The 14,921-nt window shown below is 38.3% G+C and overlaps 1 pseudogene; it reads right to left on the bottom strand.

The window, feature by feature from the left end:
• Nucleotides 1–9,734: 9,734 nt before the first annotated feature.
• Nucleotides 9,735–10,397, bottom strand: LOC100611670 (PEST proteolytic signal-containing nuclear protein-like; annotated as a pseudogene).
• Nucleotides 10,398–14,921: the final 4,524 nt, after the last annotated feature.

The following is a 14,921-nucleotide window of genomic DNA, read 5'->3' as shown; positions in this document are numbered from 1 at the left end:
GACCACAGGCGTGCACTCACACACCTGGCTAATTTTTGTATTTTTTTTGTAGAGATGGGTTTTCACCATGTTGTTCAGGCTGGCATTCTCTTTCTTAATGATGCTTGCCTGAATGTAGGAGAATGAGGAGAGAGGAGTCAAAGATGGCTACAAAGATTTGACCCCAGGTGCTTGGGGAAACAGATGATCCCATGGAAAGCAATAGGAAAGAGGCAAGATTAATCCAGTCCTGAAAGAAGATGGATTAGTTCCACTTAAGGAACACTGAATGAGGCCCAATTTGGCAAGTTTACTATGCTGAAAAGAGAGCTTTTAATAAGTAAAGTAAAATTATAATCTTAGAAAAAGTGAACATATATTTTTTTTCCTGTTTGTGACATGTTGAATGCCCTTCATTGTCCTGTTATCTTTAACTGTAGTATATGGAAAGAATTTTAAAAATAGATTTAAGGGCTCTAAGAAGGGAGTCTTAGAGCCCAGGATAAATTGCACACAACTTGTGACATACGGACTACAATGGGGTTTTTATGTGCTAAACTGTGATTATCATATGACTGCTTAGATTTGCAGTGATTTATTTAGTTAGTTAGTTAGTTTATTTATTTGAAACAGGGTCTCACTTTGTTGCCCAGGCTGGGTAGTGGTGTAATCATGGCTCACTGCAGCCTTGACTTCCTGGGCTCAAGTGATCCTCCCACCTCAGCCTCCCCAGTAACTGGGACCACAGGCACACACCACCATGCCTAATTTTTGTATTTTTTGTAGAGACAGGGGTTTTGCCATGTTATCTAAACTTGTCTCATGATTATGTGAATTAAAATGTACCACGCATGCATGGAAATAAACTCCTTTGCCCTTCTGCAAATAGATCATTCATGCCCAATTGGGAATGGAATACCACTTCAAATGGTACTACCATTTGGAATCAGGTAGTCTCAGCTTTGAATATGAGCCCTGTGTGCAAATTTGAATAAATTTTTTCAAATTCTCTGGGCCTGAATTTTCTAATATGTAAAAAGAGATAAAAATAAGACCTATTTTACAGGGCTCCTGTGAGAATTAAATGAGATTACATTTGGCACTCACACATAATTGGCTATCAATAAACATAGAGTTCTCCATCCCTTTGACCCCTCTATAATGGCATTGAAGCTATTGGCTGCAGAAAAAAGTTACAGATATAATTTGAGAAGTTTTAGAACCACATTTATATTCTGGCTTTTGTCTTAGTTAATGCAAGATGATGTACAAAGAAATAATCTAGTTAAGTCTGGACTTGGTGACTAAGTTCAGAATAGAAGTATTAATAAAAAGCATGCTCTGTTAAGTTATGGTGAAGCACATACCAGGTTGTACCTGTGAACTCATTGTTTTAAGTTTTGATACTTTACATGTCTTTTTATCAATAAGCATAATATTTAAATTTTCTAATTTAGAGACATTTTGCCACTTAAAATACAGAGTTGGAAAATCATGGATTTGATTTATATATCCTTGGAAAATGCCAGCCATGCCTTGCAGCAACATAATAAAAAAATGTTATTGACCTAATGGCAGCCAAGTAACTTACCCTTTTGAAAATTAGCTTCATAAATAGAAATTCATAACACGCTGGTCTCCCTGACCCTGCAGGTCTCCATGTTCCATGAGCACTACCTGTAGCACCTAGAATTTATCCCTGGTTCTATACCTGGGTTTACTTATGTAATATCGTCTTTCTCCCTGGAACATAAGCTCTGTGTTGGAAGAAAACGTATATGTCTATTTCACCACTAGTTCCTAGAATCCAGTGTGATGCCTGGTGCCTCATAGGCACACAATAAGTGTTTGTGGAAGGATGAAGGGAGGTGGAGGGAGAGACCTAACACAGTACTTGGAAATGCAGTCAGCACTTTAAAAAAGCTTGTTTAATGGATGGAGTAAGTCACATTTCCTGTTTTTCTCTTAGTCATATACTTTGTAGGACAGAACGAATATATCTTAGGCCACAAAGAAAAGTCTCAAAGTAAATGCATGAATACTAATGAAAACTATATTTATATTATAATACTAACATTTCATTGAGTGCTTACTATGTACCAAGTACTATGCTAAGCCCTTTATATGCATTAATTCATTTAACTATCATAATAACACTATGGAAGAATTTCCGCTGGACACATGAAGAAACTGAGGCTCGATGTAGTTTTATAAGTTTTTATAGTATAGCTAATAGTGGGAGTGGGATTTAAATCCAAGCTTGTCTGACTCCACCTCCATAAGGATTTGAGAGTACCTTACAGTGGTATCTAAGTTGTCACTCACAGCATAAGAACCAGATTAGTAGGGCCTCCTGGGGGCCCACATCTGCTAAGGGAGGCCACACCTGCCTAAGCACATGGGGACAGCCCTCCTGGGCCCACACAGCCCACACATGACAGGTGTCCTTCCAAGTGTCTAGCCACAGCATATTTCAGAACTGATAAGGGTTAGGCTTTGTGTCCTCACCCAAATCTCATTTTAAATTTTAATCCCCATAATCCCCATGTGTCAAGGGAGTGACCAGGTGGAGGTAATTGGATCATGGGTGTGGTTTCCCGTATGCTCCTCTCATGATAGTGAGTGAGTTCTCATGAGATCTGATGGTTTTATAAATGGTTCTTCTTCCTTCGCTTGGCACTTCTCCTTCCTGCCATCTTGTGAAGAAGGTGCCTTGCTTCCCCTTCACCTGCCACCATGATTGTACATTTCCTGAGACCTCCCCAGCCATGCAGAACTGTGAGTCAATTAAACCTCTTTCATTTATAAATTACCCATTCTCGGGCAGTTCTTTATAGCAGTGTGAAAACAGACTAATATAAGAACCAAAGAGGTATGTGGCAGAAATAAATGCTTAGGCACAATAAAGAAAGTTTGCCTTCAAAGAAGACCAAAACAAACACAAATCTGGAAAAACAAGCTGGATCCCAAGGGTCAGGAAAGTGCTGGGGGCAAGTGTAGCAGGACAAGCCGCAGACAAAACCCCTCAGACACCGAGTTAAAGAAGGAAGCGGTTTATTTGGCCCGGAGCACTGTCAAGACTCCTGTCTCAAGAGCCGAGCTCCCCAAGTGAGCAATTCCTGTCCCTTTTAAGGGCTCACAACTCTAAGGAGGTCCACTTGAGAGGGTTGTGATCAATTGAGCAAGCAGGAGGTACGTGACTGGGGGCTGCATGCACCGGTAATTAGAACAGAACAGAACAGGACACGGATTTTCACAGTGCTTTTCTATACAATGTATGTAATCTATAGATAACATAACCGATTCGGTCAGGGGTCGATCTTTAACTACAGGGCCCAGGGTGTGGCGCCAGGCTATCTGCTTGTGGATTTCATTTCTGCCTTTTAGTTTTTACTTCTACTTTCTTTGGAGGCAGAAATTGGACATAAGACAATATGAGGGGTGGTCTCCTCCCTTACAAGTGCGTTGCTATAAAAAGGGGCCATGGGAACTCGCTACTGCAGTCTCAGAAAGCTAAGGGAAGGCATCTTGGGTCAGAAGATGATTGAGAAAACACATCAAGAAAGGACCTTCTATATAAGGCATGACTCTTTCTTCTTTGCCCCCATCCTAATCCTATCCCTATACCAACATATGCTTTCTCTCGCTCTCTCTCTCTGTCACACACACACACACACACACACACACACACACACACACACACATACACCACTGCTGCTAACATGTTCTTACATGCCTGAGGTTGCTGGCTTTTGCTCTTCATGCAAACATCTTTAGAAAACAAGGTTAAAGTGTCTAGATCTAGGACTGAACTAACAGGGCTCATGTTTCTGTCTCCATCTTGAGAGCAAGAACATGTACTCCATGTCTTTTTTCTCTCTCTCACAGCACCTATTACTAGATACCATATGCTCTGCACGTACTTGGCACTCCATAAATGCTTGCTGAATGGCTGACTTTCCCCGTCTCCCCCATCCTTTCCTTCCCACCCCAACAGCATGACTTTAAAGATCTGCTGCAGAGCTGTGGGGCGAGGTTTAAGATCCGTTTTGACAAATAACCCTTATGGGTGTTTAAAGCCAAAAGATCGAATATTTAAAGCAGAAATATGAGCTGTGACTTCATGGGTGTTCTGTGAAGAGATGCATAAAGCTGTACAAATAGATAGCCTTTCAGACAGGACATAACAGACCCAGCTTTGTGCATTTGCAAATATACAGAGGAGAAGAGCCCGAACTTCATTTTCAACCCTACATTTCCTTCTGAAATCAGTTTAAATAGGAGAGTGAAGGTAGTTAAATCTTCTATCGTTTTAAAAGATCTTACAAATACTTTTGGCTTTAAAAGCTTATGTCACTGATTCATAATGTAAGAGGTGACATTAAAACTATCCTCCACCCTCTCACCACCATCACCACCCCCAGACAGGAAAATGCAGGCAAAAATGAGACTGGATTCCCTGGGAGTGGTGGGAGCAAATTGATTGCTATTTTAAAAAAAAAAAAAAAAAAAAAAAAAAAAAGCGGGGGTGGTGCTTTTAGACTCCCAGGCATGAGATCTTGGTGCTGGGAAGTGTTAAAGGACTAAAGCAAGGATCTAGAGTCAGCAGATGGTTGAAGGAACACAGCAGGATGCAAGCACATGATGGCTCTGGTGGATGACTTCATGAGGGTGTAGAGCGTAGAACAGAAGAGAGAATTAGTCCCAAGAGAGAAGTCAGCATGCTCTGAGCAGGCCTATTGCTCCATTGGTCGCACTTTCTCTAAACGATGTCCAGAGTTCCCTGGCTGCTTAGGTTAATACAGCAGAAACAAGAGCACACCCTGCCGCTTCTCTAGCTCCAGCTCTGACCATCCTGTGTTCTCTTAAAGCAGCTGACTTGAAGAAAAAGTCAATGTCTTGAGCCCTTGGCTCTTACACCTATTCTATGAGCTAGAAGTGATTTCAGCAAGTGGAATCAGCTTGATACATATCACTTTTGTTTTAAGTACAACTACATTAAATGGAGCTATGTTTGTCCAGTGGCTGAAGAGGTTACCTGGAGCTAAGGGTTTGTAGAATAGTTGCACTCAAATATATTCAAGTACCTAGAAATAAAAATTAAATTGACCTTAAGAACTCTTGGTTATATTACTAATTTGTACATGGCTAAGATCAGAAGTGTGTCCTGTTTCCAATTCATCCTTTGTTTCCATTTCATGTAGATATAAAACAGATCAGTAACTCTGGATTCTATAGAAAACATATTTGTCTAAGGTTATTGACCAGATAACAGAAATTTGGATAAACACACAATGCCTTGGTTTTCTTGATAATGTGTTACGTTTACAGAGAACCTTCTCATTCTCTTCTCATGTGACTCTCAAAAATCTCTAGAATGGGAATTATTATGACTCGATTTTACAGAGGAGGAAATAATAGAAACTCAGAGAATTTTATTCAATTGTTCATTTGTGCCACCCTATTCTTTGGGACCCAATTTTGTTCTGGGCAATAGAAATGTAGAGATGAAAAAAAAAAAATAAGCATGGCCTGTAGAAGTTCACCATCTATTATGTAGAACACATAGGTAAACAAAACATAGGCATGTGATCAGTACTAGGTTAGGCAGATGGACTAGATACAATGATGGAAAATGGAAAGAATCACCAAATTTGCCTGGCTGTGAGTGAGTAGTCTTCTCAAAGCTGGAAACCCTAGAGGTAGGATTGTTGTTTTTTTTTTTTTTTTGAGATGGAGTCTCAGTCTGTCGCCCAGGCTAGAGTGCGGTGGTGCGATCAAGGTAGATCTTAATAAGAAAGAATTTGCTAGAAAGACAAAGCATAAGGTGGAGGAGCAGCAAGAGGTAAGGCATAGAAGCACAGAACTGTGTGATCAGTTCAAGGAATAACAAGCAGTTCAGCATGGTTGTAAAGTAGAGAAGGAAGGAAAATGAGAGTGTTTGCTTTAGGAATAAGTTCGCCTGTGATGATCGAGGAGGTTCTGGGTTGGTGAAATGAAGTCTTCAGGAACTTGGAGTTGTTCGGTCTTGTTTCAATACACATGGCCTCTATTTCCAAGATCTCTTCATACCTCCAAATGGCTGCTCTAGATTCACTCACCATATCCATATTCAGCGCAGCAGGAAGGGGGAAGGGAAAAAACAAAGGAAAAAAGGCACGCACCAGCTGTCTTTTAAGATTTACAGGAGCTGCTGCAAGACACTTCTGCCTACAGCTCCTTGGCCAGAGCTGGTCACATCGTCACACCGCCTGCTGAGGACTTTCATCATAACAGACTCTGTTATGATGATCAATGAGCTCAGTTAAAAATGTGTGGTTATATCAATAAAGAAAAATGAGAGTACGAAATTTGGAGGACAACTACAAGTATCTGCCACTGAGTGGAAAGAGGAAACTGATCATAAAGGATTACAAAGATCATTGAATTAACTATGAATCATTGCTTTGAAGCTCCAAATTTGCCCTCTGGCCAATGGGGAGTCACTGAAGGGTTTTGATGGAGGACTTTGGATGACCACATTTCCATTTATCATTAGGATTGATGACAGACTGTAGAGGGTAAGATTGGAGACAGAGGGACCAGTTAGGAGATTGTTATGTTGATCTTGGTGAAAGATGATGGAGGTCTCAACTAAATAGCAGTAGAGAGATGGGGCAAAGGAAAGAAAAGGTGAAACACCAAGATCGTTACTTACCATGCTAGGTAAGTAGTAAGGGGCAGAATTTGAACCCCAATCTTTAATGCAAGTCCATGTACCATGAGATTCATCTGTTTTTTAAAAAATGTTTTAATTGACAAATAAAAATTGTATATATTATGGTGTACAGCATGATGTCTTAAAATATGTATACATTGTGTAATATCTAAATCAAGCTAATTAACATATGCGTGACCTCACAAACTTATTTTTTATGGTGAGAACATTTTACTACTACATTTACATTTACTGTCTTAGCAATTTTCAAGTATACGTTATTATTATTATCACCAAGTTGTACAATAGGTCTCTTGAACTTATTCCTCTTGTCTAACTGAAATTGTATATCCTTTGATGAACATCTCCCCAATTCCAACTGCCCCCATCCAGCCTCTGGTAACCACCATTCTACTCTTTACTTCTATGAGATCAACTTTTTTCACATATAAGTGAAATCATGTAGTATTTGTCTTTCTGTTCCTGGCCTATTTCACTTAACATAATGTCCACCAGGTTTACTCATGTTGTGCAAATAACAGGATTTTCTTCTTTTTAAAGGCTGAAGAGTGTCCCATTATGTATATATTCCACACTTACTTTATCCATTTTTCCACTGAAGGGCACTTAGGTGGATTCCATGCCTTGGCTATTGTGAATAATGCTGCAGTGGACATGGGAGTGCAGATATCTCTTTGACATACTGATTTTATTTTATTTGGATACACACCCAGTAGTGGGATTGCTGGATCATATGGTAATTCTATTTTTAGTTTTTTGAGGAAACTTCATACTGTTTTTCATAATGGCCATACTAATTAATAGTCTTACCACAAGTGTGCAAGAGTTCCACTTCTCTACCTCTTGCCAATACTTATTATCATTCGTCTTTTTGATAATAGTCATTCTAACAGTTGTGTGGAGATGAGACTCATGTTTCTTAATCAACATTATAGTAAGCTGGATTTCAAACTACCACAAGCACTTTGCATCTATGTCATGTTGTGGAAATCAGATTTACCATGGTCCAGACCCAGGAACTAAAGAGTCCAAAAGCAACACAACATTTGTGACACGATAACATTTTGAGATATTTTGTATTTTCTCTGCCTGCATTCAAGCAGATAGAAGACCCTGGGCTCCCTTGTCTTATGGGAGGTCTGAGACAGGACTTCCTGGGTTTTATTCCTAAAAGCCTAAGCACATGCCAGAGGAGAGAGTTTGAAGAGAGAAAGATTTTATCCAGGCTAGGAAGACAGTTTTCTTTTTCTTTTTCTTTGCAAGACAATTTTATTACTTGTAACAAGTAAGGAGAACACAGGAGATAGTTCCCAAATCAGTGTCTGTCTGAGCAAAGGGCTGGGTCAGGTTTTATAAGCATAGGGTAATGAGGCATGATCTGACTGGATCTTGCAATGAGGTGATGCCAGAAGCATGATCTGACTGGATCCTGCCATGGGGTGATGCCAGAGCTCAAACTGATTGGATCCCGGATCCTGCCATGTGAATCCACCTTTTTTTTTTTTTTTTTGAGTTTGAGTTTGAATTTGACAAATTTATTGGTATTTTAGTAAAGACATTCATCTCAGTCGTTTCTCTCTCCCAGCTTGACCTTAGGTTAATATTTCATTTGGGTCAAGAAAAGAATATGTAGGAGAGCTATGTTGCTTTAACAAGAAAATGGACAAAAATGGATAGTTTGCCTCATTAAAGTAAGTTAAATTCATGTATCTTGATATAATGAAATCATATAAGAACTAAGAGTTCTATATATATTTCCATTGTTTTACTTGGGGCCTATTCTAAACTTAAATGCTAGTGAACAAAGTGTTAGGAATATACACAGGCTGCTTCTCTAGAGTTATTACCGACTAAAAGAGCTCAGCAAGCAGTTACCACCAATAAAACAGTCTGAAGCTGCCTCCAAATACAATATTGTAGGAGTTTTCAAGGAAATTTTTATACTGTATGTTTCTTTTGTCTGTGACAATGCTTTTAAAGATGTGCTTGTTACTTTTTTTTAAAAGTTCATATACAATACAAAAATACAAAAACAAACACCCTACAATACACAAATCTAACAAGGTATATGTGGTAAGATTCCAAAAAATGTTTGAAGATGCATTTCCTTTCCTTCTATTTCAGTATCTAAAATGTGCTTTTTGAGAGGCCATTGGTCAATATGTATACATTTAAAATAAACCATATAATTTTACTAGTAAGAAAGCCAGTAGTTAAGTTCAATTCAAATTGGATTTCATATTAAATCCTTAGACAAAGTTACAGAAAGTGCATCTTCTTGTTTTCCATCTTCATACAATGTTAAATTTTTTTTGGTGTTTATACCTCGTAAAAAATAAAAACAGCCAAATACTTAAGCAATATGTACATTTAAATTTTTGGTGGTGGCTTGTATTTTAAAAAACCGCCTCCTTATGATTTGTGTCAAGTTCTGGTGAAAATGCTTACAGGAACTAGCTAATAAACAAAAAACAAGAGAAGCAAATTGAAAATACTGATTTACTTTTGTAGCAAATGGTTTTTCTTTGAGGACTAATGAAGATAGACAAGACCCATTAAGGTGAAGTGGGCTATTTCAAATATTCAACAGTTTACATTTTTAAAAAATTCTTTTAAGAGCTACGCATCTGTATCCACTGACAGCAATGCAATACCTAATTTATGATGATTTGAAACAAAACAAATGCCTATAAGGAAAAAAAGCTATATTTTAATTTTATCTAAATTTACTTTCAGTCAATAGTTCATTAGCATTTTCCTCCCAATACAATACTCCTTCTCTCTATAAGGCTGTTCCTGGGAGCCAGACAAGTTTAGGTAATAAGGGAGTTAAGAGAGTAAGTGCTTGCAGTTTTAAACAAACAATAACTTTTTGTTTCCCTCTTAATGTGCTAATAGTTGTGTCTAAAAAAAATGCAATTCTTAAAAAGATACCATTTCTGATTTATTTATTATCTGTAACCTTTGGAAACTAATCACATGAAACTACAAAATTAGCAAATGTCTTGAAATCTGTAGACAAAACATAAATTACCTCTAATTTCAAACTCTCATTTATTAGTGTACCACTCAATCTTTTAAAAAAATGAAAAAGAAAAAAAAAAGCGGCTCCAAAGATAGTCTTATACCATTCTTTAAAAAGAGAAACTGTTCCTTTTAACTTTACACCCATCCCACACCCCAATTTCAAAACATCATTTAATTGTCTTGGTCATGGACATTTCCAAGATGAGATTTTATATTTTGTCCCCATAGTTTCTGGTTATCAGAAAACCCATGCTTTCCTTTATTGAAGGAGTTCGGTCCAGCTGATGTTGGTGTATCCATCTTCATCTTCATTAAGAGCTGCTGCTACTGAAAATTTTTGGAGCCAAGAGTTGGAACAGTTTCTTTAGGCTTACTTGATCCAAGTTTGATGGATATGGCTGACGCTTTCTTTGTCGTCTACCTATCGCAAATCCAAAGTTGGAGATCTTTGTAGGCTTTGTTGGGAGGTCTGCAGCTTCTTCACTGATCGCTTCTCAGAGCTGCGACTGGAACTTTCCCCTCCATTACTGGAAGAAACAGTTTTAGCTTTCACAGGTTTTTCTGCTTCTTCCTCAGGTCCTCCGGTAGCTCCAGCTCGCTGCGACTTTTCAGGCTTCTTCTCTCCCCGCTTCTCGGCCGCCATTTTCCCCACCAGGGCCTCCCTGGTATCCACTTCTTAATTCAGTCCAATAATAAAAAAAAGAAAGAAAGAAAGAAAGAAAGAAAAAAACCTACAAAACAATTTCAAAATGAGGATCTTATATTCCACTAAATGATATTTACTAAAAGTTTAAAATACAGACATTTTCAATTTATAGAAAGATGCAGAGTTTAACTCCCAAATATCTTTATTGAACAGCATCAATAGAAAAGAAGGTGTTTATTACTTGGTGTTTAACAGAAAATACATTTATTACATGTTTAAAATTTCACATAGATGAAATATTTCTATAGCTTTCTCCTTTGTTTTTATAAACTTCTTATAAAACATCTTTCTTTCAAAATAAACAGGATAACTTTATGTATTTATATGTTTCAGAAAAATATATAAAATGTGGGAAATAAGTGGCATTCAATATATGTTATTACATGGACATATGAGTAAAACAAAATGGTACTCTACTATATTATATAAAAATAATGCATTTTGCTTTTTTTGAAAAATAAAGGATTATGGTCTTGGAAATCTTTTTCCATAAGTAAATAGAGAAATACACCATTTATTTTAGATGTCCATGATGATTGAATTCATAGATATATAGTAGTTGCCTTTCTGCAGTTTTAGTTACCCACGGTCAACCACAGTCTGAAAATATTAAATGGACAATTTCAGGAAAAAAAAAAAAATCAGTCCACTAGCCTCCCTTTATGCACTTAGGTTTTGCCTGTGGTTGCATACCTGGTTCATCTGGGCCATACTCAGGTCATGTGACCTTTAACCTGGCCAAGCTCATCTCTTCAGCAGCCGCACAGCATAGTGAGCTAACCAACTGCGGTCAGCGTTTAATTGGGGATGAAGCTTGATCTTATAGAGGTGCTCTGCTAAGGCGCCTTTTCCTGGCTCCCTTTCAGGAACACGCATGCTCGCAGAAGCCATTACAATCCCGTCGTGCAGCAGCCTGTGCTATTGACCAGCCTAGAAGTCATTTTTCGACTCAAGGGGAGAAGGGTGGGTTTCTGCTCTTTCCTTGCACCATCTGAAGGACACGGCAGAAGATAAGGGAAAATGGCCATGAGATGCTCCAGCGGAGCTGGGTCCAAGGCCTGGCGCTCACCAAAGATTGCACTACTCTCAGCATGGTACAGGAAGACAACTGATGGGACAATGCAAGCTGGGACAATCTCCAACCCAAAGGGTATCTCAGAAAACAGCACTAGGTGAGACCACAGCACAACCCCAGTCAACCTTTAAATCAGAAAAGGAGCTGGAGGATGCAATTCATTGATGTATAGAAAGTTTTAAAAAGTAAAAACTGAAATACAGAAAACAAAGTTTGCAATGTGTAAGAAATAAAGGACTGAAATTTGTACCTACAACTCAGCCCAGTAGTGGAATCCTGTTTGACAACGAGGTTTTCTTTGCCTCAGGGAAGCATAGGGAAGCTATGGGGGAAGCAAGAGGAGCTCTAGAATGTGTTTTGTGACTGTCCCCTTTCCTTAATTTTGGTTCTGTGCAGAAACAAACACAGACTAAGTCTATGTATAGCCATATCCGCTATTCACTTGTAAATGTTCCAAATAATTCAGGTAGCCTCTCAGAAGACACTCCAGCATCACTTAGCTGGATATTTCAGGGCAACTCATGTCATGTTTGGAAATATCCAGATAATATTCTAGTTGTCATCTAGTTTTTTCCTTCACTAAAAAAATGCTCAGCTGGACGTGGTGGCTCACGCCTACAATCCCAGCACTTTGAGAAGCCGAGGTGGGAGGATTATTTGAGCCCATAAGTTTGAGACCAGCCTGGGCAATATAGTGAGACTTCATCTCTACAAAAAATTTAATAATTATCTCAGCATAGTGGTGCTTGCCTGTAGTCCCAGCTACTCGGGAGGCTGAGGCGGGAACATGGCTTGAGCCCAGGAAGTCAAGGCTGCAGTGAGCTGTAAAGGTGCCACTGCACTCCAGCCTGGGCAACAGAGTGAGGTCCTGTCTCTAAAAAAAAAAAAAAAAAAAAAAAGAGAGAGAGAAAAAAGAAAAGAAGTGCTCAAATTAGAATCTCTGTATATACAGTATTTATCTAAACATTCTCATATATGTAAAATTCCAGGCATATTGACATCATACAGAACAAGCATACTTTGCAAAACCAGCATGCTTCTTCTATTTAAAGTAATATCCCCTGGGTGTGACCTGAGCTTGTAAAACAAGTTCATTATATTTCCTTTCTGGAGACAACATGTCAAACCTTAAATATGGCTACTAATCAGAAGTTTAATTAAAAAACTTCAGCCGTGCGATGAAGGAAGTTGTATTCACCAGGGTTGAGAATAAATGGTAATGTTTTCAAAATCTGAGAAAAACCTATATTACTTGCCTTACTCATCTACTTTGCTTACTACAAGCCCGTTTTATCTTATTTTCATATTATTTAATTTTCTCCCTGCCTGAAAGTAGCTTTAGTCTGTCTGAAAAGATATTATAATCCAAAAAATGGCAAGGAGAATTCAACAACAACAAAAATAATCAAAGCCATTCGTGGTTCATGTGCCCAGACGAAGCTGTATTTATGGAACAGTCTTTTTTTCTAGAAGTCCAATGTGTAAATTAAGTTGCACCAAGGCAAGTCAAATTATTCCCTGGCCGTTTGTAGTATGCAATGTTTTATGTGACTTTTTACCCTCTTATTCAATGAAACAATACGTACTTGTATAGCAGCCAGACGAAGCAGTGAGTCACAGTCATCTAAGAGATGCCAAGTACTGTACCTCCTTGAGGAAACACACTCACCATGTGTAATGAGGACTCTCTGGATTTCCTGAAGTGATTCAACATAAATTGAATTCAACATTGAACTGAATAACCATAGATGTTGACAATCACAAGATCGGATGTACTAGAGTACCACTTGTCTTTGTGTAACTCCCACTCATTTATTACCAGTTAAGAGATGCACCCCTATTAGTTGGAGTGGAACACTGTCACTCAAGCAAAGAGATTACAGAATGTAGCCAGTTCCTTGTGGATATAAAATAATCAAGACTTTTTGAGGAAATGGTTGTCAGCTTTGGTTTTATGCTAGAGACCTCCCATTGATCTCTTCTCTCAAATTATTCAGCTTTTAGCTCAAGAGGGATGCTAAGCCAGGCTGGCCACCCAGGTATTTGATAATATAAGTCCTGGTGTCTATACGAAAAGGAGCTTATAAAAATCCACAGCATGCTAGATGTCATACCTACAGAAATTATTGCTTTTAAACTCAGGCAGAATAGGATAGATTTGATATGATTGGCATTAGGGAGCCAATGTGGGCTTTTGAGTGAGGAAGTAAAGATTTGATTGAAAAATCACGTTCACTCCTAAATTGTATAAACACTAATGCTTAGGGAAATTCAACTTCTTTGTCCTTTGGAGACAGTAACCAGAAACAGAGATTTGGGGGATATAGGAGTAAAATGATAAGAACAGGAGTGGGGGTCAGGGAGAAAGATACAGTTGCCAAAGCTGTAGTGGACACGACCACTGGATGGCAAAAAGGGCTTTACATACAGCTTGAACCAAGTTCTTTGAAGAATAAGGCCATTTGGACTTAGGCAAAAGGCCAATAATCACCAGAGGACTTGGATTTATTTTCCAAACATCTAGGTCCTTTAATCACAAAGTGTTTGGAAGGTTGAAATTTCAACCTAAATTACAAAAGCATCACAGCAAGGTTCCACCTGAACTAAAAGTTGGGGAATCAACTAAATCCCAAAGAAGAAAGGCTAGAATGTGCCTCTTGAGTGGCAGGCCACTTCCAAACTGCCCATTTGATAGGTTCAAATGGAAAGCCTCTCTCAAAACTCCAATTCCAAGATGACACCTAATTTACTTTTTAACTTTTATTCTTTGCCTAGAATGAATAAGAAATATGAGTGTTCTTTCATTGTAATGATGAATATGATTCCTTGTATTTACAAGATTCCTGTTCTGTAATAATTTTAATGATGTGCATATAAGAACCCCCATGAATGCTCTAGCACAGTGATTCTCAAAGTGTGGTCCCTAGACCATCAGCAAGGTCTTTGGAAACTTGTTAGAATGCAGTCTCAAGCCCCACCCCAGACTTACTGAATCAAAAACTTTGAGAGAAGAGTTCAACAGGCTGTATGTACTTTAACAAGCCCTCCAGGTAGGCTCAAGTTTGGTACCTTCTGAGGTAGGCTCAAGGTTGAGAGCCTCTGCTTTTAAATCACAGCAAGAGCTATTCAAAATCATTAAGGTCATTAGCTGTGACTTGAGCTCCAAGGTATAGAAAAAAAATCAATCCAGTGGGAAATTGTTCAATAACTTTCAAAATTTTCAAAGCATAGGTGTCAAAGCCCTATCTCGTAAATTTCTTTTAATGAATTGATTTATGTTGTTTATCTAGAGGGGCATAAATTGGTATTTTTATTACTACTGGCCCCCTTATAAAGCAACTGATAGGCCATATAAGTTTTTTAATATTATAATTTTTGTTAATGTTATAGGCCTTTTAATTTTGAATCCCTACCTT

This window comes from Pan troglodytes, chromosome 10, assembly GCF_028858775.2.
Source record: "Pan troglodytes isolate AG18354 chromosome 10, NHGRI_mPanTro3-v2.0_pri, whole genome shotgun sequence".
NCBI classification, from domain to species: Eukaryota; Metazoa; Chordata; class Mammalia; order Primates; family Hominidae; genus Pan; species Pan troglodytes.
The sequence above is the reverse complement of the archived record's forward strand: the minus strand, read 5'-3'. Positions and strand labels throughout refer to the sequence as shown.